We start from the raw sequence: 27,661 nt of genomic DNA, 5'->3' as shown, positions 1-27,661 counted from the left end.
ATTTTCTTGTAGGATAACCTGTTTTGAGGAACAGTGGGAAAATATGTATATATATATTTTAAGGGCAGTTAATGGAAGTTGGATTTCACATTTGTGGGCCACAGTTCTGAGCTGCCATTTAAATTTTTCATAAAGGGGGCTTCTGCTGTTTTGGGGAATATTAGTGCCATCACAGCTACTGCCACTGTCCCATTCATGAACCAAGGGCATCTTACTACAAAGCACTCTCTACCAGAGGTCAGTCTCCAGCCATTGCTCAAGTTGTGCATAGGGCAGGCCCATTCAGGGAAATTAGGCTTCCTGGAGCAGCCATCCGTAAATGGCAACAGAAATACCACAAGCCTCCTTGGTTCATAGGTAGAACGGCTCTGAGATGTTCCCTCCACTGTCTCACAGAAGTTCCCAGTGGGACTGTACTCCAGTAACCCTCAGGTGGTAACCACCTATTATGCAACTTCTACTGGCTTCCTTCCCTTTTATGTCCTATTTCCTCATTTTCCTTTCAGTAATTGCTGGGATCACCTACCAAACAAGCTACGTGTGCTCAAATCCTTGATTCAGGATCTCCTTTGCAAGAATGCAACTCAAGACAAGTGCTATTGCTAAGATAGAGCTATAGAGATACTCTAGTTCGTACGGATCCAAATAAATCACTTCTCATTTTATTTATCTCCTCAACTTCCTTAATTACAACACAGAAAAAGGAGCCCCAGTAAAATATGCAAAGCTTGGCAACACCTAAACAATACACAGGATCATCACATATCTGACACCAAAACATTAATAAATGTTCATGGGATTTTGGCAAACAAATCAAATTTTAAAAGAACTTACTTCCAAGCATTTCATATCACTTGTGATATTGTCATACAGTCACAAGGATATCTAGGAATTTAGGTTAGACACCTATAAACTGGAAACATGATTAGTTCATTGAATACTAAACAGAGAATAAGTCATTGTCTCCTCTCCATGACATATTTCAGTTGAAAATGGAAAATCTGAATGTAAAACATTTAGAATATTCACTTCAAATAATGCATACTCTATATTTAACTATTTAGAGGAATTACCACTTTTTTTTTCTGCTTTCAACTAGGTGTTTGCCAAGCCTTTTCCAATATTGGGCTTTGTATTGTTATTAAACAATGCCTACAAGGCTCTTTCCTCAACCCTCCTGAGTCTTTTAAACACACGTATATTCTATTGACATGCATAATCAAGTAGAAAACAGAAGCTTTTAACAGCACAAATCAAGCTCTCTCTCTCATTCCCCAAATTTGTCCTGATTATCTGGACACTACAAGGACATGTACTCTTTTAGCCCAAACCATTCAATTGTTGAGGTTACTTTGAATGTGACTACACATGCAAACCAGATAAAGAAAACAAACCGAATTCAATAAACTCACAGGTTATTTACAAAATATTAACCCAGTTGTTAAATAGTTGCAGCTGGTCAGAGAAAAGGGCTGATGAAACTTATGCCACAGACAGCCTCCCAATATTTCAATGAATTTTGTTCCGTATTATAGTTGCAGATTTCACAATTTAGCCAAACACAAGTGCATTATTTTCATCACCCTTAAGAAAACCCTTATAATCCTGAAGTAATTTAGTAGATGTCCCTCAGTAGTTTGTGGTCCACAGTTGTAGTTTTGTTCTCTTGCTTTTATTAACGTTCTCCAAAACCCTTTGACTGTCATTCTGCTACAAATTTGAGTGTTTACCTCAGAAAGATTGACTATGGCTACCACGGGGAAAGCTGAGAGTGAGTCCAATTTTTTTGTTGTCTGTTTGGCTTTTTCTGGGTTGCTTAGAATACCAGATTTTAAAAGATGGACTAAGTACCATCTCACACCAGTTAGAATGGCGATCATTAAAAAGTCAGGAAGCAACAGATGCTGGAGAGGATGTGAAGAAATAGGAACACTTTTACACTGCTGGTGGGAGCGTAAATTAGTTCAACCATTGTGGAAGACAGTGTGGCCATTCCTCAAGGATCTAGAACCAGAAATATTTGACCCAGCAATCCCATTACTGGGTATATACTCAAAGGGTTATAAATCATTCTACTATAAAGACACATGCACACATATGTTTATTGCGGCACTGTTCACAATAGCAAACACTTGGAAACAACCCAAATGCCCATCAATGCTAGACTGAATAAAGAAAATGTGGCACATATACACCATGGAATACTATGCAGCCATAAAAAAGGATGAGTTCATGTCCTTTGCAGGGACATGGATGAAGCTGGAAACCATCATTCTCAGCAAACTAACACAAGAACAGAAAACCAAACACCACATGTTCTCACTCATAAGTGGGAGTTGAACAAAGAGAACACATGGACAGAGGGAGGGGAACATCACACACTGGGGCCTGTTAGGGGGTGGGGGGCTAGGGGAGGGATAGCATTAGGAGAAATACCTAATGTAGACGAAGGGTTGATGGGTGCTGCAAACCACCATGGCACATGTATACCTATGTAACAAACCTGCACGTTCTGCACATGTATCCCAGAACTTAAAGTATAATAATAATTTTTAAGAAAAGATGGACTAAGAAAAGAAAAACGAGAAAGAGAACAAATTTTGCCCTTCTTTTCTCCTGAAAGCATATGACCATTGCCGGACTTCTGAAATCTAAATCAGATAATCACTGCAGCTAATAGGTAAGTAAGTATAAACAAGTACCTCAAGCCTTGGTATAAACCATGGCTTTCATATTCTTCATTTATGTTGACTAAAATTGAATTCAAATTGCATTTTGTGGTATTCTGACTTCTTCTAAGGCTTGTGCTTCTAGGAAATAAGGGAACCCAGGCTCTTTCTATGACCACTGCTGATACTGTCACACTGTGTACCTGTTCTTCATCCTTTTCCTCTGATTCTCCTCAGCACCTGCTCCTACCTTCCTGGAAAATTGGGATTCTATGAATTAGATGGAATGAATGTGTTATATACCAGCAAGAATCCAAATAGAAAGATATTTTGGAAAGAGACATGCAATAAGAGTATGCCATTTGGAATACTAAATATTTTATTGATGTAACAGAGAAAAGACTAATGAAATTGGCATGTTAGGCAAAGCTAAGAGAGATCCCAAATATTTTAGAAGTCAGAATTGAGACAAAATGAAGTCCTGATAAATCAGACAAGCCGTTCTGGCTTCAAAGAAGACAATGATAAAATACTGAATAATAAATAATACAAAGACTCCTCATAGAGAAATTGATAAAGCTGAAGAAAGTAAAACTGTTTTCCTCTACGTAAAGGGATTTTAAAAACTGAGATAGAATAAAAAATAAATGTGCAAAAAATTCTATAATGTTATTCAACTTGAATGTGTTAAAATATATTAAAGTGAAACTTTGTGAACATATTATTATTGAATGAGGGTTGTTTAGATAGTAGAAAAATCACTAACTTTAAAGTCAGAAGAGGGATTCAAATCTCGGTTCCTCCATTTTCTAGTTGCATAATTGTAGATTAATGATATATATTATTTTAGCCTTTTCTTTAGGTATGAAACTGAGATAATAACATTTGTTTCACAGGACGTTGTAAGGGTTAAATGAGCTAATGTAAGTCAGTGGTTCTCAAATGGGTGATTTTTTTTCCCCTAGGGGACATTTGGCAATGTCTGAAGACATTTTTGTTGTTGTTGCTGCAATGGGGTGGGGTTGTGGTGTAAGTACTACTGGTATCTAGTGAGTAGAGGCCAGGGATGCTATAATATTATACTAAGCATTCTACAATGCATAGGACAGCCCCTTATCAAGGCTGGGAGAACCCTTGTGAAGTGCATAGCCGTTACCTGGTATGTAGTAAACAAGAGTATTAGTTTCATTATTTAACTTGAATAAGAATACATAGAATCAACTTAATTTTTCTCAGAAGAGACAAGAGAAGAAAGCTGTAAAATTAAGTTGAGCCAAACATGCTGACAGTGATACTGGATATAACCACTGAAGGTCTTTGTGGGACAAACTAAAATGCCCATTTCAAACTTTTTAAACACTAAAAACAAAAAGGTAACATTTGAGCAATTAAAAAGTGTTGAGACCATTACAAAGTTGTTTTTGCTGGGGTGATGAGAGGCCTATGGAAAATTTTAAACTACACAAACAAATAACACTGGATTTAACACATTTCAAGGTATTAAAGCTATTAAGATTATTAGACTGTGAACTATGCTACCAAGGAAGTGCCAGATCTACCACCATTTGAGACACTTAAAACTCAACTAAAACATTACAAAGTATATCTCTAGGAAAAGGGAACTAGCAAAGAAGGGGATCAAACTGCTAATTCAAGAGGTTTTTTTTTTTTCTTTCTTTCTGATATTTGTATTTCAGCAGCTATTTTTAAAATGGTAGGAGGCAAAATGTCAAATTGGAAACAAGTTTCATGAGACGACCCATAAAATTACTTACCTGATCACTTTGGCAAAGACCATGGAAATTGACAACAGCTTACTATTGTAAAAAAAATTAAAGGTGTTAAAGAGTTTCCTCTTCGATATTATAATCAAATTAGCTTTAGTATCTACAAAGTAGACAATGGACTTGACTTTGAGCCAGAAAAAATTTTTTTCAGACATTAACAACCTGGAAATGATCACATAAAAGATAATGATAAAATTCATTGTAATAATTTTTATATTGAATGCCTATCTCATCTTAGTTGCAGTTTACCTCATGAATGGCATATTAATTCACAAATCTTTTAAAATATTTAAGGATTAATGTTTGAGAAGAACTTTGTAAACTGACAGCATATGTGTATATATATATACATATAAGCGTACTATGCTTCATCCTCTTTAATAAGAAAGCCATTTGACAAGAACCGTCTCAACTAATTAAAACAAAACAAAATGTACACAAATTCACGAGGTAAGCAAAATATAGAAAATGCAGACAAGTCAGGCTATGTGACTTGCTGAAGGCTACTTGGTATATTTATAAGGCAGAGGTAGTGTGACAAAATTAGATTTCCCTGACAACTGGTCTAGCACCCTTTCTGCTGTTTTGACTGCCTTCCTTCCACTCCTTCCAAGTAAGTGCTAATAAACGAAAGAGAAAATTCTTAAGTCTTATATTATCCAGGCATCTAAATGTTTGTTTCCCTAAATTTTAAGCTCCTGGTTCATGGTTGAGTCCCTACATGTAGCAGTTGGGCATTTGATAAATATGTTGAATTAATAAATAAAAATTGAGATTTTGCCAGATTCAATAGACTACTAGAGTTCAGATGAGATGGATGTTTTTTCTTAAGACTATCCATTAGTCAAGACAATCTCTGCCCTTGGTTAAGTCTTTTTGAATTAGCAGCTATGAATTGTCAAGTCTTGTCTAAATTAAGACGTGTAATGTATGAAAGTGTTCTGAAGTAGAAGAAACGTATAATGATTTGTTCTATTTTCATCACCATTAGCTGAAAGCTGGAATCTGTTAGTTAAAAGAAAATATTACTGAACACACAATGGAGTTGACAAGGGGGAATACCTTAGTAATTTTCCACTACTGGAAAACTGGTCATGTAAAGAAGCATTTGGTTTATGCTATATGATCCAAGAGGGCAGAACTAAAACCAAATGATTTTGGTTTTGGATTAGCAAAGACTATCCCAAAGTGGAAATGGCTTCCTCTGTGAGAAATGATTGTCTCATTTTTGGAAGTGTTCAAATGGGGATGGGGGCCACGATTCACTGGGAAAACTGTGAGAGAGATTCAGACATTGAGTAGAAGCTGGGTCTAACAAACTCAAAAATTCCATCTTTGAGATTCTATCATCATGAGAGATAAAGGGATATAAATTAGTGAATTTGCTACCTAGCTCTCTACCTCAAAAACTAGTACTATCTAAAAAAAGTTGTACTTAAAAGAACATTTCAACAGACTTTGTTATCAATGGGGGTCACACTTTATTAAACAGTGCAGTCAAAATGCACTCATGTTTAGCCAGACTTTTCCTATTTGGGCACATTGTTTCTAATTGAAAGTAAGATAGATGGGGTACTGAAATCTAAACAGCGCCAGTAATGGCTTCTAATTATTTTGTTGTAAAAACATAGCCATTTTTTCTCTTTTAATGGCTGTGTTTTCCTGCTGTTTCCAATTGCAAAAGCTTCGTTGAGAAACTGTGTGAAATATTTCCTAGGTAATCATTTGGCTAGCCCCAAATGACCAATTTATGACAGCTACGCTAAATAATATTACCGAAATTCAGTGGTACTGCCCAGTCACAGAAGTGAGTATAAAATACACTGCAATTTAACTCTCCCTGCAGGATCATGGTTGTAATCTCACTGTTGGAGAAACTGCTTACTTCCCAAATGTGTTTGCAAAACACCAACTGACCAAAAGAGTGATACATTCAATTAGTCACATTAAGATGTACTCACAAAGTACAAGGCTCTGGCATGGGCTAGAAATGATTATTTTTCCAAAACGGCATTTTTTAGAAACAATAGTATGCATAAGCATAGTCAGTGGATTCGTTAAAATGCCCAGACATCAGTTCCACTCCGGATTTTCGGATTCAGCAACGCTGGGATAAGGCATAGAAATGTATATTTTTTAACAAGCAATGCAGGGGAGACCAAAGGAAGTGGCACATGGACTATATTTTGAGAAACACTGGCAAGCCTTCTATATATTATGCTTTAGTTTTTCCCAGATTATGAGTTATAAACATAGTTGCTTTCCATGTGTAAATGTTTTTATTCAGAGTTATGCTACTTAGGAAACTTAAATATAATTTGATAACCCTTCCTTTGGAACTGATCATTATTCTTATATCCATTTTTTGGAGCAGAAAACTGAGACACAGAGAATTAATCTCAATTCTCAACCTCTCCAAAACTGAATTACCTCTGGTTAGCAAGTAAGCTTGGCTTTTGTACTGCTGAGACCCTAGAGAAGCCCTGTCCAATAGAACTTTCTATGATGATGGATATGGTCTGTGACATCAAAGATAGCTAATAGCTAATAACTCTGTGTGGTTATTGAGAATGTGCAATGGCGCCAGTGTGACAGAAGAACATTTCTAATTGTAGTTGATTAAAATTTAAATTTATGTAGGCACATGGGGCTAGTGGCTACTGTTTGGGGTATCAGCTCTAGATAGGACTTTTGGGAGATGTAATGTTTGGGGGCAAACTCTTAGAACTGTCTCCTGAAACAGGGTGAACAACGGGAAAAATGAGGAAGACATTAGGAAGATGGTGGAAGTTCATGTAGTGCACCTGGAAAAGTTTTTTTTGTTGTTTTTTGCCCACCAGACAACAAGCCACATGCCCAGTATTTTGTTGGACTAAGCTACCACGCTTTCAACAACCTTATGTAATAAAACAGATGCCTTTACCTTCTGACTAAATTCAGTCTGTTGACCTGTGTTTCTCTCTCTCTCTCTCTTTTATAGATGCTGGCCTTTTTGCAGTGAGTTACATTTAATATACACTTACTGAAAGCACACATCTTCACAGCTGAAAATTAAAATAAAATGTATTCCATTACAATATTGGTGACATCTCTTCTAATAGATCTTGTAAGCTGTATCTCCCAAGCAATACCGCTTTTGGTCACTTTCTCAGTTCTTCACATGACATATTCATTGGTAGTGAAATGTCTTAGTAAGGCAGGTTTAAGAGAGAAGAGGGAAAACAAATACTGAACCAGTATCCAAGAATATGGCAAAAACAAAAGAAGCAAAAGAAAGATGGAAAAATATGAGATTTTAATTAAACTATAAAAATGTTACTGATTTTTATCCCATTCATTTTTCTTGAAAGACTTTACTCTTTATTCTTTCCTTCTTTCCCATACCATGTACAATCATACCATGGCAGTTTCCTAAAGTCTAAATGTTAGCAACTCTGGTTGCATATTAGAATCACCTGGGAACATTTAAAAACTACTGACATCCACATTCCACTCTTGGAGATTCTAGTTTATTTGGTTTGAGGAGGAGCCCTGGAACAGCATGCTTTAAGATTTTTGTGTTTTAGACATCACAGGATTTCAGAAGAGGAGGGGAATTAGAAATCAATGAATCAACTCCTCTTATTTTGCAGATGAGGCAAATGTGGTCCAGAGAAGGGCAGCGACTGGCCCAAGCTCATGTAGTTAGTTATTTGTTCCTGAGCTAAGGCCACAGTTAAAGGTATGATTCTACTCTAATTCTTCTAGAACAGTACACTGCAACCTACCTTTATCTAGACATGTTTCCTATTGGTCCTACTCTTCCTTATACAATACCAGTTTTGCTTTCCCTGTGGAGTCTACTTCAAAATTTTCTTAGGTTGTATGATGCATTTGTACTGATTAGCCACTTGAGAAGATTGTTATATTTACCTTTGGGTAGACTGTCTCTACCTAGAATATCGCAAATAAGGTGGTGGTATATATTAGGTCAGAGCAGTACTTCTCAATCTTGGCTGTGCATTAGAACCATATGAGGGATTAAAAAAATACTGATGTCTGGGTCTCCTCTCAAACCTAATAAAAGCGGCATCTGTATACATGGGCCTTTGGCATTGGTATTTTATAAGTTTCCCGGGGGGGAAAAGTTTCCCAGGGGATTCTAACGTGCAGCCAAGGTTGAGAACATCTGGACCAGAGGAAGATGTAAAGGAAAACTTTGAATTATTAAGTGCTGGATGGTCAGAGGACATAAATGGTTATGCTGACTATATCGCCCCCTTTTCTGTTTCCTCCAACTAATTTAATATAAATTTGCCATGTTGGCTTTACAAAGAACTCACAATTTGGGTAGTTGCCATGATTACCACAAATGCAAGGTCATAGTGGGGAATACAGAAAATCAGTATTTCCTTCACAGTAAAATGTGAGCTATGTTGAGCTCAAAGACCCAGCGACTTTTTCAGTAGCTCTGAGAGGCCTGTTTTATGTTTGGTTTCATTTCAGAGGTATTGTTCAGACCCAAGAGCCAAAGCTAGGAAATGATTTTTAATTTTTCTTTTGAAAAGTTTTCTTCAAAAGAAAAATACTTTAATAAGACCTTGATGATAGTATTTTATGTAAAATGAGTTGGTTCAAGATGGAGCACAACCATCAAGAAGTATACTCTAAAGAAAGAGAGGTGTGGAAGGGTGTCCTGGTCACACAATTTCAAGTAACACTGAGCCACAGGTATATTTCTTTCCTCCATGGTAACTGATCTGTAGCACAGTACTTGTTAAAAAGGACATTGAGTCAGAGGGAGAAGGCAGAGAGAACTTTACAGTCATAAGGTTGATCTGTGGTTCCAGGAATGTTATTCCAAAATATCCTATGGCCTGAAGGTGCCTAAACAGCCAGTGGGCTCTCCCTCCTTTGTAAAGATATCACATACTGCTGATCCTTGCTTCTATTGAGCACTATTCTTAACAGCTATTCATAATCTTTAGGGACTAGACACTAAGAACAGTGGTGACTCTCAAGGTTAGGTAAGTAGGAAAAGAAGATGAGATTGGAAAGAGTAATAAAGGGAGAAAGTTTTTATAATATACATGCCTATTGTATCAGCATTGCTGGTGGGAAGTCATATGCATATTTTATAAAATAAAATCACCCAACATACTCTGGTACTTATGAGGTTCCAGTGGAGAAAGATTTCACTAAGAGCAGTCTTTTCAACTTTTTCAGTCTACGGCCCATCTTTACTGTGAAATCCCACTGTCCACAGTGAAAAAGAATTCTACGATTAGCAAGAATTATAGAGACGCCAAATAAACAACTTGTAGTAAAAATTTTTTGTTGGCAATGTATATGAATCTCATTATGAACTCTCAGAAATATGAGTTTTTAAATAAGATTCTGAGAGTCCTTGTACATTTTTGAAGTTTAGGAATCCAACTTCCCAAGAAATGAAGGAACAATGAATTCATATTTGAACTTCAATGCATATACATCTTAACTTCTAGTTATTGGAAAATTATATATAAAAAATATTGTTGATGCAAATATGTATCCCTACTCACTGTAAGGTGAACAAACAACCATTCCCAAGCGAAATTAATAATGATGAAGCGAAATTGGCAGCATTTATAATTAAAATTCAAGGATTAGAGTAATTAAACACCACAATCAAATGAAGACAGCACTGATGATAAACTCACTGATTACAAATTGCCCTTTCTGAAATCTGGTGGAATTCCAACTACATATATAGTTAGAATCACATGTGGCAGCCCCATTTCTAGAGTGCAAATGAAAATCTTTAGTAGACTCTAGCAATCTACTAGAAAGAACAAAGCTGCATCTTGATTATTTTGTTATACAAATGCAAGGATGCTTTCAAAAGTTCTGGAGTAGTATCAAAGGGAACCAACCTAAATGGGCTCCCAGGGGTCAAACAGTGGCACTGGATCATGAAAAGAAAATAATAATTGTAGTCAACAGTATTTCTGAGCATGAGATCTATGATCAATAGAGAAATACTAATAGGTATCATCATAAGATTTTCTGCTGCAATGCAATGGCCATCTGTGTGGAAAATGTTCATAGATTAGATCATATTTTGGATACTATTACAAATATTAATGGCCTGCAACGAGGCATTCAATTACTGGCTGCAAAAATAGATGTTATTGGGCTACAGCCTAGGGACTGGATATATTAATATTTCAAAATTCAGCAGAAAGGACATCACTTCGATAGCACTGGATGGGACCATACTAAGTCCTTCTAACCACTCACCAAATGACAAGGTCTCATGCTTTTGGCCCTGAATCTTCATTTCCCCCTGTGAGATGTCTGCTGCACTCACTAAGAGCCTCTAACTCTTAGTTTCATGTATCACCTTATAATCATAAAAATAAATTGTATGTATTTTCTACTAGCCTACAATTTGCTCTTTAGAATTCTCACCTTGTAGATAAAAATTAAGATTATAATCATAGACTTTTCCTTGCCTTTTGAGAACAACCAACTCTCAGGAAAACTATGCTTCCTTGAATCCCCCCACAAAATCACCAAAAACCCCATATCCTATAACAACACTCTTCTCACACCCTCTTACTGAGCTGCCTCATGGTTTCCTATCAGGCACTGTCTTCCTCATTACAATGGGCCAGTAAGCTCAACTTTGTTCAGCCATAACTATGGTCTCTGATGGTCTTTGGCTGGAAGGCACTGATGTCGCAAATAAGATTTGACCTGGACCACTTTAAGAACAAGATGAGTTTGTGTCCTTTGTAGGGACATGGATGCAGCTGGAAACCATCATTCTTAGCAAACTGTCACAAGAACAGAAAACCAAACACCGCATGTTCTCACTCATAGGTGGGAACTGAACAATGAGATCACTTGGACTCGGGAAGGGGAACATCACACACCGGGGCCTATCATGGGGAGGGGGGAGGGGGGAGGGATTGCACTGGGAGTTATACATGATGTAAATGACGAGTTGATGGGTGCTGACGAGTTGATGGGTGCAGCACAGCAACATGGCACAAGTATACATATGTAACAAACCTGCACGTTATGCACATGTACCCTAGAACTTAAAGTATAATTTAAAAAAAAAAAAAACAAAATCAAGGGTTAACTTTAAAGCATACACTACAATTAAGTGTCTTCTGCTGAGAAGGAGAAAGAGGAAAGAGAGGAGAGAGACACAGGAGAGAGGAGAGGGAATAATAACCACTAAAGTAATTAAACCTAAAAAATTACCACAAGTTACTATGTTGATCTCCCTGGATTTGCTAATATAATTACTACCTTTCAATTCTAAGGTACAAGATTTTGTCATTCTGGATTGGAGGTAAATGTCAAAGAATAATTAACTAAGATCAAAATGATATACCTTTTTCTACTCAGTATTCATTATACAAACGATTTTAAATATTGGGTGTGTGCCCTTAATATTCAGGGCTCTAAAAAAGAAGTACCTTCTTTTTTTTTAATTGAAAAAAAATATGCATACATTTCAAATAGTGCAGAAAGTATTCATGGTTTAATTATCTGCGGGTTCACTGCAGAATCAAATTCAAAGCAAGAGGGTATTCAAAAGCCAAGAGGTGTGTGTGTGGAGAAGGACATGTGGAAATGTCCCTTTTAAGAAAACAAAAATATGAAAATAGAAATGTCTCTCTTTAATAAAAGAATCAGTTTTAATTAGAGAAGAAAATAAAGCTAATCACTTTGACTTAAAATACAGAGCCTCAATTATTCAGATGGGGTCTGCAAATAACTTCGACTGTGATGCTAAGAATGGTGAATTTATAATCTGGTAAACTAAGAAGTTGCTTTGAAAAGGTAACTAATCAGGATGAAGCAAATGTCTGAAGATTACGGTGTACTCTGCTATCTGCCTTAATTCACAAACTTCTTTGTTGAGCTTTTCTTCTTTTATTTGTAAAGAGATCCTCTCACTGTCAAACTGTTTTGCAACGAGAACCTGTCTTACCCATCTGACCTTCAAACAGGCATCATTGTGTAGGCATCATGGTTGGTGAGAAAAAGTTTTAAATAATTTAGGAATGTCATAAAATATGGTTAATGTGGAAAACAGTGATAGTTAATAAGTCATTAATTGCTTTTTAAAAACATTGGTTGTATTAAAACCTAAGACAAACATATTGCTTATATTTTAGGATTTTTTTCTGCCCCAACCTGAACTCTTCATTCCAATAACTCTCTAAAAAGGTTACTGTTTTCCACAGTGTAGACATATGACAAAACATCACACTGTGCCCTATAAATATGTACTACAGTTGTCCCTTGGTATCTGTGGGAAGTGGGCTCCAGGACAGCCGCCTTACCACCAACCCACCCTAGTGGATGTCAAAATCTAAGGATTCTAAAGTCCCTTATATAAAATGGTGTAATATTTGTATATAACCTACACATATCCTCCCGTATACTTTAAAGCATCTCTAGATTGCTTATAATACCTAATACAATGTAAATTGCATGTAAATAGTTGAATAGTTGCTATGCTGTGTTGATTTTTAAATTTGTATTTTTAAATTGTGGTACTGTTATTACTTATTTATTTATTTGAGACGGAGTCTCACTCTGTCACCCAGTCTGGAGTGCAGTGGCACGATCTCGGCTCACTGCAACCTCTGCCTCCCAGGTTCAAGCAATGCTCCTGCCTCAGCCTTCCAAGTAGCTGGGACGACAGGCACGCGCCACCACACCCAGCTAATTTTCTGTATTTTTAGTAGAGATGGGGTTTCACCATGTTGGCCAGGATATTCTGCAATTCCTGACCTCAGGTGATCCATCTGCCTTGGCCTCCGAAAGTGCTGGGATTATAGGCATGAGCCATCACACCTGGCCTGGATTGTTATTTTTATTGCTTTTTTTTTTTCCAAATATTTTTTAACCATGGTTGGTTGAATCCACAGATGCAGAAGGCCGACTGTATATAAAATCAAAAAGAAAAAAAAAAAAGGTTAGCGTGACTTCCATTGTCTGAAACACCTCCTACATTTGTAGTTTCTTACCCCTGAAGTTGTCTGAAAAATGAAAAAGTGATTCTAACACTTCCCAAACCTGAAGTCCAACATGAGGATTTGCTTACTGTTCTAGATTCCTTCACAAAGGAATCAAAGAGATCATGACACATGACACAGTGTTGTGTATGCATAGAAGACACTACAAAGAGAAGCAAATCAGCCATCCTGCCAAACCAGAAATCTAGTGTCTGGATTATGAGAATTTTCTCTGGGAGGTATTAGATAGACTTGAAGAGCCACAAAGAATTAAAATCTGTACGTTTTGAAAGAAAATTAATTATTTGGTCTTCGGAAACCATTATAGTTATGAAATTCATTAGTTTCACGTGTAAAGTTTCTTTATAGGAAAGTTTGGTGTGTCTATGTGGAGGGAAGGGTTTGGGAAGGGGTTCTGCTGATTTTCTATATTTACTTTTATGACAAGAATAAGCTCTTTGTGTTGATTTCAACTCTTTCTAAAAACAAAGTAGAAACAAGCACCATAACAGAGTAAAAGAGCAAGTGAGACAGAGAGAAAGAGAGAGATAGGAAATATATTTGCTTCAGGCTTCCTAAGTAGGGAGATTATTGATTGTTGCTTTTATATATGTTAAAACATGTATAATTGACCTGAAAACACTACAGTCAACATTTCTACCCAAGGTTCATTCTCTGGTGTATAATCCCTGTTATTATCTCTTATTTTCATTCTGTTAACATTTCTGGAAATAGTGTACATACCCAAAAGAGCACAGGTAAGTGTAACGAATCTTCTCTAAGTAAACACACTCATGTAACTAGATACAAAATTGGCAGTACCCCCATAAAATCTTCATGCTCCCTTCTAATCACTAACCTCAGTTCCCCAAAGGTAAGCACTCGCCCAATTCTAACACCATAGATTAATTTGCCTGTTCCTGAGTTAACTGTAAATGAAATCTTATTGTGTGTACTCATTGGGTCTGCCTTCCGTTTCTCAACGTTGCCTTTGTGAGTTTCATATAAAACACATGATATTGTATGTAACCCTCATTTTTTCATTCTCATTCCCTTGAATGAATTTACTTCAACTTGTTTAATTGTTCTAGTATTAATGGATCTTTGGATTGTTCCCAGTATTTTCATTTTGTCTTGCTTTTTCTTACTATTGTGAACAATCATGTAATGAACATTGTACATATTTTGTGCATCACAAATGTATGCGTTTTTGTTGGGTTTGTTGCTAGGAATGGAATTGATGGGCCATACGATATGCAGATGTTCAGCTTTAGTAGATTCTGCCAAGCAGTCCTCCAAGAAACAAAGTGTATCAATTTACACTCCCAACAGTGTGTGAGGCTTCTAGTTACTCCACATTCTCACTGACATTCGGTATTATTGTTTTAATTCTACTTATTCTGGATGGTCTGAAATCACTGTGATTTTACTTTGCATTTCCCTGAGGTCTAATGAAATTAAGCATCTTTATATATGCTTATAGGCTATTTGGCTATTCTTGTTAGTTAAGTGCCTGTTCAAGACTTTTGCATTTTTTTTCTGAGTTGTCTGCCTTGTTCTAATTGATGTGTAGGAGTTCTTTCTGAATTTTACAAACAAGTCCTTTGATACTTATATGTATTCCAAGTATCTTCTAACAATCTGTGGCTTGCCCTTTTACTGTCTTAATGGTTCTTGTGATGAAATTACTACTTTAAAAATACTTCCTGGTGTGGTGGCACACACCTGTAGTCCCAGGTACTCAGGAAGCTGAAGTGGGGGAATCACTTGAACCCAGGAGTTCCAGTCCAGCCTGGGCAACATAGCGAGATCCCATCTCTAAAAAAAATGACTATCACTTTTCTCTTTCTGGTAAATGTTTTTGTGTCTTGTTTAAGAAATCATTACAATTTCATGTCTATTACAATATCATGAAGCTATTCTATTTTTTTTCTGGATGATTTATTTAGCTTTTCATCATTAGATCTACAGTCCTCCTGGAATTGATATTGGTGTGTGGTATAAGGTGATTAAGATGATTTTTTTTTCCATTTATTCAAAGGACTAGACTTTTTCTCATACTGCTATATTACAACCTTTATTGTAAATCAAATGTCCATATATTTGTCAGTTGATTTCTCACTCTATTATTTTCTATTGGTCTATTTGTCTATCCTTGCAGAGACACTACACTGTCTTAACATAGTTTTACAGTAAGTCTGATTACTACTGGTGACAAGCTTCTAATTTTGTTTCTCTCATACAAGATTTTCTTGACTTTTATCAGGTCTTCAATTTTTTCTGCATCTATTGTGATAATCATGAACTTTTCTTCTCCTTTATTCTGCCAAATTAGTGAATGAATTGATTTCTCTAATGTTAGCCAACCTTGCATTTTGGTTATGATAGGTTATTCATTTTGCATATCACATATTGGATTTTTCCATTATACATTTTAGAATTTGCTTGGCAATTTACACATACACACACCTCTTCCTGGGATTTTGATTATGATGGCATTTAACTACATTAATTAGGGGACAATTAATATCTTTACATCAACCATGAGCATGGTATGATATACTCCTCTATTTATTGAGGTCTTCAATTTCAATAATATTTTATAGTTTTGTGTGTAGAATTCTTTCATACCATTTCTTACGTTTATTCCTAGATATTTCATGTTTGTTGGTGCCATTGTAGTCTATCCTTTTTAAGTTTCATTTTCTAATTGATTGTTGCTAGTACATAGGAATATGATTGATTTTTTTAATCCTGTGACTTTCTAAATTCGTGAATAGGATACTTATTATTGTTTTTGTATTTTCTACTTACACAATTATGTCACCTAAAAATAACACCTTATTTTTCTTTCCAAATATTTTTTGCCTTATTGCACGTGCTACGGCCTCTAGTAAAATGGTGAATAGAAGAGGTGGTAGCAGACTGCTCATCTTTCCTAATTTCAAAAGGAAAGCTTTCACTAGTTTATTATCCAGTATTTATTTATTTAAGCAGAGATGAGGTCTCATTCTGTTGCCCAGGCTGGAGTGCAGTGGTACACTCATGGCTCCTTGCAGCCTTGAAATCCTGAGGTCAAGCAATCCTTCCACCGCAGCCTCCCTAGGAACTGGGATGACAGGCATGTGCCACCATACCTGGCTAAGGTTTTAGTTTTTATTTTTTGTAGAATGGGAATCTCGCTATGTTGCCCAGGCTGATCTCAAACTCCTGGCCTCAAGTGATCCTCCCACCTCGGCCTCCCAAAGTGCTGGGGTTATAGGCATGGGCCATTACACCCAGGCTTACAAAGTATTAGGTTTACTGTAGGTTTCTTGTAGATACCCTTTATCAGATTAAGGAGATTATTTTTTATTCCTAGTTTCCGAATGAGTTTTTAAATTAAAATTTAAAGATAATTTTTTTCTGCATCTATTGTGATAATCGTGAATTTTTCTTCTCCTTTATTCTGCTACATTAGTGAATGAATTGACTGATTACTCTAATGTTAGCCAACCTTGCATTCAAAGAAGAAACTCTACTTGGTTATGATATTCATTTTATATATCACATAATCTGATATGTCAATATCTTATTTAAGATTTTTATATACATATTTACAACACAGAATTAGGGCAACTTTTCTTTCTTGAAATTTCTTTGGCAAATTTTGGTAACAAGGTTATGCTGGTCTCATAAAACTAGTTGAGAAATCTCTTTCTGTCCTTATCCTCTGGAAGACATGCTGTTACACTGATTCCTTAAATCTTTGAACAGATCACTTCGGCCTGGAATTTTCTTTTTGGGAAGGTTTTAAATTGCAATTCAATTGTTAACAAATATTTATTTAGATTTTCTACTTATTGCCAAAAAGTTGTTCAAAATATCCTCTCATTATCTGAAATTTCTGTAGTCATGTCCCTTTGTATATTTGTTATATTTATTATTTTACACTTTTTTCTTCATTCACTTTGCCAGGGGTTTATCTATGTCATTTGTCTTTTCAAAGAACCACCTTACACATTTTTTCTTCATTACTGAACATTTACTTTGATTTCAGTACTTTCTGCTTTTTGTTATTTACTTCCTTTGAATTTAATCTGATGTTTATTCTTACTAATACCTGGAGAAGAATGCTTATATTGTTGATTGGCAGTTTTGCTTCTTTTCTAATAATGTCTTTATGGGCTATACATTTTACTCTATATATGGCTTTAGTTTTATATGTAGTATTTTCATTATCTTTCAGTTCAAACAATTTTATAATATCCATTGTAATTCCTTCAATGATCCATGTGTTATTTAAAATTATATTGCTTAACTTCCAAACATGAGTCCTTTTTTGGTTATACTTTCTGTTACAGATTTCTAGTTTAATTATATTAGGTTCAGAGAATATACTCTGTACCATTTCAGCCATTTGAGATTTGTTGAGACTTACTTTATGCCCAAGTATATGGTTAGTGTTGCACATGAAAAGAATGTGTATTCTGTAATTGTTGAGTGCTAAATTCTCTATGTGTCAATTAAGTCAAGTTGTGAATCATAAGTTTTAATTTTCCATGTTACCCAATTTTTCTTCTGGTTTCTTTTATCAGTTACTAACAGATATGTGTTTAAATTATCTGCCATGATTGTAGATTTGTATATTGTTCCTAGTGTTTATCTCAGTGATTTTTAAAAAATATGTTAGATGCACAAAAATATGAAATTATTAAATCCTCATGGTAAATATTTTATCACTATGAATTGTTCTTCCTTTACTCTGGTTATATTAGTAAAATTATTTCACCTTTCTTTTGGTTAGTGTTTAAAATGTTCCCTCACACTCTTTTATGTTCAACCTATCTGTATCTTTCAATTTAAACTCTATCTCTTGTAAGTAGCTTAGTGATTGTTTTCTTTTAACTGAAGTATTTCATACATAATTGAAGTATTTGTTACATGTAACATAATGTGATTACTCATGTTTAGTATCAAATCTACTATTTTATTCTATTTGCCATTGTTGTATGTCCCCTTTGCTCTTCTCTCATGCTTTTTTTTTAATATTTCATTTTCTACCTTCTGCTAGTTTATTAGTGTGCTTTCTTTTACTATCATTTCACAATTTACTCCAGGAATTATAACCTGCATCCATAACTTTTCAAACTTTAAAATAATTTAGTAATTTTATAGCTTCCTGAATAATGGAAGGACCTTATAAAACTTTAACTCCTTTTACTCCTCTCCTGCTTTTATGCTGTCCTTTTTTGAATTTTAATTGTTTATATTCAAAACTGTCAAAGATATTACTATTGTGTTATGCAGTCAGATTTATTTAGGTTTACCCATATACTTATTCTTTCCACTGTTTTTCATTCCTTATTGCATCTCTATCCCTCTTTGTGGGATTTATTTATCTACTCTTTGAAGATTTTCCTTTTGTAGTTTCTATAGTGTATATCTGCATTTAGTTTTACTGTGAACGCCAACATGGCACAAGTATACATATGTAACAAACCTGCACGTTATCCACATGTACCCTAGAACTTAAAGTATAATAATAAAAAAAAAGAAAATGTTAATGGTAGGAAAAGTTTAAAATAACCAAATTAATGTATAGCAAGTAGAATGACAAATAAACACAGAAAGGTACTGTGTGTTATTGGTGATCCCTTGCATTTCAAAGTCTTTTAACTTGGAGTTCTATAGTTCAAATAATTTTCCAGTATATTTATCTAAGGCTCATAATGCTTTGTAAACCTTAAGTTGACAATAATTATTGTGATTAATAATTGTTACACAATTTAAACAGATTAAGGTACAAATAACAAATTGAAAAGACCAATTGATAAAATATTTTCATTAAAAAAAAAAAAAAAAAAAAAGATTCCATTGAAAACTTGGCCTGTTGCTGAAATCCTCTAGTGGACTTCCTCATTTCATCAGGTCAATTGAGTCAATCTTCAGATAGCTTCACACTTTTTTTTTTTTTTTTTGAGATGGAGTCTCTCGTTCTGTTGTCCAGGCTAGAGTGCAGTGGTATGATCTCGACTCACTGCAACCTCCGCCTCCTGGGTGCAAGTAATTCTCCTTCCTCAGCCTCCCGAGTAGCTGGGATTACAGGATCCACCACCACACCCGGCTAATTTTGTTTTTTTTGTAGAGACGGGATTTCACCATGTTGGCCAGGCTGGTCTCAAACTCCTGACCTCAGGTGATTCACCCGCCTCAGCCTCCCAAAGTGCTGGGATTACAGGCATGAGACACTGCAGCCAGCCACCTTCACTTTTCAAAATGATGAATGTGTTATAATAGAAACTTCTAGTCTTCTACGGTACCTACCATAGAGAAAGTTGCCGTATATGAATTTAAAACAAAAAAAGCATGTGTTGCTGTGTCAAGACTTCCAATAGAGAGCAAAACTTATTTGATATTAATCAATCACTTCTGAATCCTTGCCACAGCAAGTAAAATGTGAGGACAAATGAATACAGAATGGGTCCTGATTCATTAGTACTTAGATTAAGCTAAAGCAGACAAGAGGAGATAAATTTCTTATCAAACAGCTTTAGTGATGATGGAAAATTTAGACTCTATTTCAGCATCTTGCTTACTGAATTCCATATAGACAAATTTATCATTTTGAATCTCCCCAGTAAATTTTTTCTGCGTTCAAATAAATAAGCTACAGGTGAAAAATGAATAAATAAATAAATAAATAAATAAATAAATAAATAAAAAACATCTTGATTAGATACTGATTTCTAGGCTGGTAATTATTTTTCTTTGGTACTTTGAGGAAATATTTTATTTTGTTACACAGTCAACTCAGTCCTACTTTTGCTCTTTGAAGGAAGCACATGTAATTTCCTTCTATGGTTGCTTCAGATTTAAGATTTTCTTTTCTAGTTTCATTTTTAGCAGTTTTCTGATGTGCTCAGATGGTGTTTTATTTCTAAATAATAATATGGTTATCTTTGCATATAACTTGCTTGGAGTTTGTAACGCTTGTTTTGAATGTGACTTCACAGCTTTAATCAATGTTGGAAAATTCTGTGCCTTTGTGTCTTTAAGCATGGACTCTTCCATATTTGGCTGTTTCCTCTCCTGGGATTCCAGTTGAATGCATGTACCAGCTTTACACTATTCCAGTATCATGCTATTTTTGTATTTTCCATCCTTTGTCTCTTTGTGATGCAGTCTGGGTATTTACCCTTGCTCTGTATTACATACAGTTACCAAATGCTCTCTTCAGTTGTGTCTAATCTCCCAATACGCCTAACCAGCAAGTTTTTATTTTGGTTATTGTATTTTTAAATTTTAGAATCTTAAATTATTTTAAGACCTACTAGTTGTCTGTTCACATTTTATTTGCATTTAATTTTTTTGAGTATAGTTATCAAATTAATGGTAAAGTTTGTGTTAAGTAACTTAGCTAGGTCTCAGATTCGTCTGTTTTTATTGTTCATGTTTTCCCTTGAATTTTGGTGAATTCTGGTCTTCTGCAGGCTAGTTGGCTTTGATTAAACATGGAGGTATTGTACACGAATAACTGTAGATACAATTTGCCTTTTGGGATGATGCTATTGTCCATCAAAAAGGATACGCTTTTTCTCCCCCCAGCGTGTAAGTTAGGCAGCAACAGATCACATTAATGCAATTAGGAGTTGAGCTGATTCAAGGCTGAATTTGTACAGTTGTTAGAGCTCCTCTAATTTTCATTTTTCCTCAATCCTAGGTTATACCCTTTGAGAACCTCAACTAAATTCTTGCGTATTTACCAGGGCATCTTTACCTTGGTGGGCTTCGAACTCGGTTTTTCCCTCCCCATCTTCATGAGATAACAGTAGTTATGCATAGCTTCTCAGTCTGCCCAAGTTTAGAATTGGAAAACACCTCAAGAAGAAAAGTGGCACCAATTATAAGACTTCTCTCTTTATTGGCTTCTTTTCTCTCTCGGTTATTGATTTCTCATTTCTTTCTGCCTTGGCAGCTCTCTAATACCTTTAAACAGACCTTTATGCACTGTTTGTTTTTTTCCTAGTTTTGCTTGCTTGTACTATTGGACTTACAGGCTAGCTAGCCTGTCATTTTGTTTTAACCATGTCTCAAATTAATCATTATTAATTTTTTTCAGTCAATGCTTATTACAATTACCTATGTGTGTGTCCATATCTTTGCACAACATTGCCCTTTAAAACATTTTGAAATACATTATACCTGAAAAGAATGCATAAAATGTATCTTGCAGATCTTTTTGTACATTTTTGTACATATGCGTGTATAAATTTGTTCACTGTATGAAAAATCACCATATTGTACACTTACGGTTTGAATACTTTTCTGTATGTCATATTTCAATTAAATATTTTAGATTAAAAATCCATGTAATTTAAAGAATAAGAATAGACAGCATTGTACTTATTACTAAAGTTAAAATAATTTATAGTATCTTAAATGCTTCCACTGTGCCTCTCGCCAATTGTATTTACCTCTCCTGTCACTTTCAACAGGGGTAACAGGTATCCTAAATTTGAGGCTTACGAGGATTACTCTCTTCCTTTTTCTTCTATATTTTTGTATATACACATAGCTAAAATACACATTATTTTGTTTACCTGGTATAGAACCTTACATAAATGTGATTGTACAGTATTTTATTCTTCTGTGACTTGCTTCCTTTGCTCTCATTATATTTCTGAGATTTACAGATGCTGATGGGTGGCAGTAATTCATTGCCCTATGTTATCCCAATGCATGAATATATCATCATATATCCGTCCATTCTACTTCTGTGCACATTTGTTTTCCCACAGGTTTTTGCTATTGTGTACAATGTAGCTATAAACATATTTGTATGTATCACCTGGTTATATGTACAAAATTTTTTCTAGGACATATAACCAAATATAGAATAGCTGAGTCACAGGATATGTGCACATAATGCAGAAAATTGGTTTCTAGAATATTTACACCAACTTACATTTCCACTAAAAGTAAATGAAAGCTTCTGTTGGCCCTATTTTTGTTTGTTTCCCATTCATTTATCAATTGCTGATAGAGAAGTATTTAGATAAACTGCTATAATGGTAGTTTTATCAATTTCTCTTGAGGCTTGGTCATTTTTGCCGCGGTTATTTGGAGACGGCATTCTTAGGTATGTACAAGTTTCAAACTGTTATATTTTCTAGTAAATGGACCTTTCTGTCATTACCACAAGGCCTATTGTTCTTTCACCCCACCTTTTGTGAGTACAATGAAATCAGCTTTCTTTTACTTACTATTTGCTTGGTATGTCTTTTCCTTTCGGTGTGTTTCTTGTCAATAGTATAGAGCAGAGTTTTATAAACGTATGTGTTTTTAATCCATTTGGCAGTGTTTCTTAACTGAAACATTTAACAACATTTATCATTACTGATATATTTATATTTATTAAGTAAATTAAGTAAATTAAATTATTTACTTTGTTCTAACTTTTTTTCTTTTTTATTTCATACCTTCTTGTACCTTTTTACTCATTGCAGTGTCCCTATCTTTTGGAGACAATAAGCTAAATTTTTAAAAAAATTATCCCAATTATTTTAACATTCTTTCTCTTTTTTATTCTTGAGACTGAGTCTCATTCTGTCCCCCAGGCTGGAGTGCAGCAGCACGATGTCAGCTGACTGCAACCTCCGCCTCCCGGGTTCAAGCGATTCTCCTGCCTCAGCCTCCTGAGTAGTTGGGATTACAGGTGCCTGAGACAAAGCCCAGCTAATTTTTTTTATTTTTAGTAGAGCTGGGGTTTCACCATGTTGATCAGGCTGGTCTCGAATTCCTAATCTTGCGATCTATCTGCCTCAGCCTCCCCCAGTGCTGGGATGGCAGGCGTGAGCCACTGCACCTGACCTTAACACTCTTTCTTAAGAAAATACAGAGGCAATCAATATTTATCCTTTTGAAACAAGACAAGGACCTTAAAAAACTTTAATGTGATTATCCTTCCTAAGGTATATATTATTTCTGTCAAGTGTTCTGGTTTTACCTATTTCCTCACACAAACATAAATTGGATGTTACAGTTATACCATCCCCAATCTTGGACCTTGAATATGGGACCATTTCCATTTGTCTAAAATATATGCTTTGAATTTTAGATAGGATCTTTTTGAAGTAAACTCTCTCAATCCTGTGTGAAAACATTTTCATTTGGTTGTTGCTCCCGAAATATATATTTGTTTGGTATAGTTGTTTCTTCACTTAGCAGACTGACAATCTTATTTCAGTGTCTTCTAGCTTACATTGTTGCTACTCAGGTGGTAGATATCTGTGTAATTACTCTTGCTTTGTAGGTTATCTGTCTTCCTTGTCTGGATGATTTTAAGATTTCCCCCCTTTTATGGTGTTCTACAGCTTCACTACGATGTGTCTTGATATACGTTTAACTTTGCATATTCTGTAGAGCTTCACTGGGCTTTCTAGATCAGAGAATTGGTGTTCTCTTATTAAGCACATTTTAAACATTTTCAGCCACTGTGTTTTTGAATATTGCCTTTTCTACTTTCTACTATTGCCTTCTGGATTACCAATTAGATCTCTTATTCAAACTTTCACTCTCTCGTGTATTTTAACCTGTTACATTTTCCAACTTTGATCATTTTAGGCCACATTTTGTGCCATTTGCTTAGATCCATATATTATTTATATTTTATTGATATATAATAGTTGTATATATTTTGGGGGTACATGTGATATTTTGATTGCTGTATACACTGTCTAATGATCAAATCAGGGTGATTGGGATATGCATCACGTCAAATATTTGTCTTTTGTGTTGGGAACATAAACCTTCTAGCTATTTTGAAATATACAACAAATTACTGTTAACCATAATTTTCCTACTGTACTATTTAATACTGTAACTTAGTTCTTCTATCTAGCTTTATTTTTGCACCCCTTAACTTCTCTTCATCCTTTTCTCCCCCTTTCCCTTCACAGCCTTTGGCAGCTACCATTCTATTCTGTACTTCCTTGAGATTCACTCTTTTAGCACCCACATATGAGTGAGAACATGTGATATCCATGTGATATTTGTCTTTCTGTGACTGGTTTCACTTAAATTAATGCCCTCCTGTTCCATCCATGTTGCTGCAAATGTCAGGACTTCATTTTTATGGCTCAATAATATTCCACTATGTATACACACATTTTCTTCATCCACTCATCTGCAGATGGGGGCATTTAGGTTGATTCCACATCTTGGCCATTGTGTAGTGTTGCAATAAACATGGGAGTACAGATATTTCCTCGATATACTGATTTCCTTTCTTTTCATATATACCCAGCAGTGGGATTGCTGGATCATATGGTAGTTCTATTTTGAGTTTTTTTGACAAAACTCCATGCTGTTTACCACAATGGCTATACTTCTGTTTTTATTCGATATCTTTTATTTTCATTTAGCTCATATCTGTTGTTTATCAAAATATTGACTTCAATTTTTAATTATTTTACTTAAAATGTTCTATCTGAATCTTGGCCAAATTTGCTTAAAAAACAAAAAACAAAAAACAAGGTCTTGCTCTGTTATCCAGGCTGGAGTGCAGTGGCATGATCATAGCTCACTGCAGCCTCGACCTCCCAGATTCAAGCGATCCTCCCACCTCAGCCTCCTAAGTATCTGGGACCACAGGTGCATGCCACCATGCCAGGCTTATTTTAAAAATTTTTAGTAGAGGTAGGGTCTCACCATGTTGCCCAGGCTGGTCTCAAACTCCAAGTACAAGTGATCCTCCAGGCTTGGCCTCCCAAAGTGCTGGGATTACAGGCATGAGCCACTGTGCCTGATTGCTTAATTTTTTTTTCCATAGTTTGTATATTGCTCATATTTCTGTGCTTTTTTCTTTAATAAGATTAAATATTGCTCTTCTATATTCTGCATTGATAATTTCGGTATGTGAAAGTTTTTTAGATCTGTTTCTATTGCTTGGGTTTTGTTGGTTCTCATCCATTATGCCTTGTTTCCTCACGGATTTTGTAAATTATTTTAACTGTGAGTTCTTTTTTCTTTGGAACTTTATGTGAATTCTTTGGCGTAGGCTGAAATTGGCCTTTTCCAAAGTAGATTAAATATACAAAAGGTATATAAACAGATGTATAATTGCTAACACACGATAGTCTCCTCTAGTTCACTAGCTACTGCCATATTATCCTCCAAAGTGTTTATACCAACTTACGCTTTCCCCACAAGTATATGAAAGTTTCTATTCTCCACATTTCAGATGCCCTGTATTATTTGATTATTCTTTATAATTGCTCATCTGGTAATTAGGGAGTTATATCTCATTTTCGTTTGATTTGGAATTCCGCTGATGGTCAGTGAGGCTACGTATCTTTTCACATATTAAAGGGTCATACAGATTTTCTCACTTGTGAATTTTCTGTCCAGTTCTCTACTAGGTTTTTAACTTATACTGCAATGATGTTAGAATTTTAAAAAGATATTCTTGAAAGTATTTATTTATTGGTCATACGTGCTGCAAATATCTCCTGGCTTTTAATGTTGTTTATGACTTTTGTCATTTTACAAATTTTAACATGGACTTTATCCACTTTTTAAATTTATAGGATATGTAATATAGGATTCTGTATCTTAAGTAATTCTTCATTACCATGTTATAACGTTTTGCCTTTCTTGTTTAGGACTTGAATCCAACTGGAAAACATTTTATGATGGGAGTTACAGTGACTTGATTTTTATGAAAGCATACTCTATGTAAGCATTTCTTTGAAAACTATCTATGTAAAACACTAACCTCTCTGTGTGTGTGTGTGTGTGTGTGTGTGTGTGTAAGCCTTTTATTCTATTCCGTTAACCTTTGTCTAGCACTTGGTCACTATCATTGAGTTTTGATTAATAGATGTTTATGTAATCAGCCTTGATACGTGGCAAGGGAGGAAGAAATCTGACCTTATTCTTACTCTTTTATTTTTCCAAATTATTTTTATTTTGGGTCCTTTCCTTTTCCATATGAATTTCAGCTAACTTGCCAAATTCTCAGGACTTTGTTAAAATTACACTGAATTTATAGATTACTCTGAGGCAAAAAAACATCTATTCAATATCGAATTTTACCACCATAAAACATGGTATGGGTTTCCATTCAATCATATCATGCTTTATATTGTTGAATTAGATTTTAAAGACTCTAGAAATATTATTATACAAAATGTGGTGGAGCTATTTCTTGTCTTTTTAAAAATGTAATTGTTATCATGGATGAAATATTTATTCTGATATTTTCTATTTTAATGAACTGTAGGGATGCCATAGATTTTTGTGGTTAATCTTATATACAGAAGCCTTGCTGTTGGTATTAAGAGTTTAGAAATGTCTTAAATTTTCATGTAGCCAATAATATAATTTATGATAAACAATTTTGCCTTTTGATTTTCAGTTTATCCCTCTTCTAGAATAACTGAATTGGCTAGGATCTTCATTACAATGATAAGTGTTAAGGATCAGAGTAAAAACAGTTACAATAATGCTAAAATTTTAATGTTAACTGTAATATTTACTATAAGACTTAGATAAAATTTACAGCAAAGGATTTTGAATATTATTGAATTATTTTCCCCTACATTTATTGGGATGATTGTCTTTTCTGCTTTAATCCTTTATTAAAAGATTATATTTCATTATATTCAAGATTTTAAAATCTGAGCTATTCTTGAATTTGGGGAATACACACTACTTGTTCATTATATATTTTAATACATAGTTGAATTACATTTTGTAATAAATTATCTGTATTTTTGTATCTATCTTTAGTTATATGTGCTTATAATATCCTTAAATTGCACTGAAATTTTCTGGTTTAGTATATTTTATTAGCTACATAAAAATAATTGAATATATTTACCTCATTTTATATCTTTGCAAGTGCTTGCATAAGATGGGTATCTTTTCCTGTGAAACTGCAACTGATACCTTGGGTGGGGATGAGGAATAGTTTTTATTTCTTAATTTAAAAAAATTAATTGTTGATTTGATTAGGTTTTGTCTCCATTAACCAATTTTGTAATGTGCTTTTTAAGAAAATTATTTTGTTCTAAGTTTAAAAATGTATTGGCATAAAATTGTTTATGATTCTCTTATTTTTAAAATCCCCACTCTAACTACAGTTGTATCCCCCTATAAGAATCTGTAAAAATTCTTTCTTACTTTTTAAAAATTTCAGTCTTTTTTTTTATTGAATGAG

General features: G+C 34.7%; 1 long non-coding RNA gene across 1 annotated transcript in view; it reads left to right on the top strand.

Moving 5' to 3' along the window:
• LOC105545201 overlaps positions 1 to 7,533 on the top strand; it is a 60,860-nt gene extending 53,327 nt beyond the window's left edge. Inside the window, exons 2-3 of the long non-coding RNA XR_001006885.1 lie at positions 2,624 to 2,680; positions 7,437 to 7,533. This is a non-coding gene — a long non-coding RNA (uncharacterized LOC105545201). The remainder of the gene's footprint in view (positions 1 to 2,623; positions 2,681 to 7,436) is intronic.
• Positions 7,534 to 27,661: the final 20,128 nt, after the last annotated feature.

This window comes from Mandrillus leucophaeus, unplaced genomic scaffold (assembly GCF_000951045.1).
Source record: "Mandrillus leucophaeus isolate KB7577 unplaced genomic scaffold, Mleu.le_1.0 Scaffold321, whole genome shotgun sequence".
In the NCBI taxonomy this organism is placed as follows: domain Eukaryota; kingdom Metazoa; phylum Chordata; class Mammalia; order Primates; family Cercopithecidae; genus Mandrillus; species Mandrillus leucophaeus.
The sequence above is the reverse complement of the archived record's forward strand: the minus strand, read 5'-3'. Positions and strand labels throughout refer to the sequence as shown.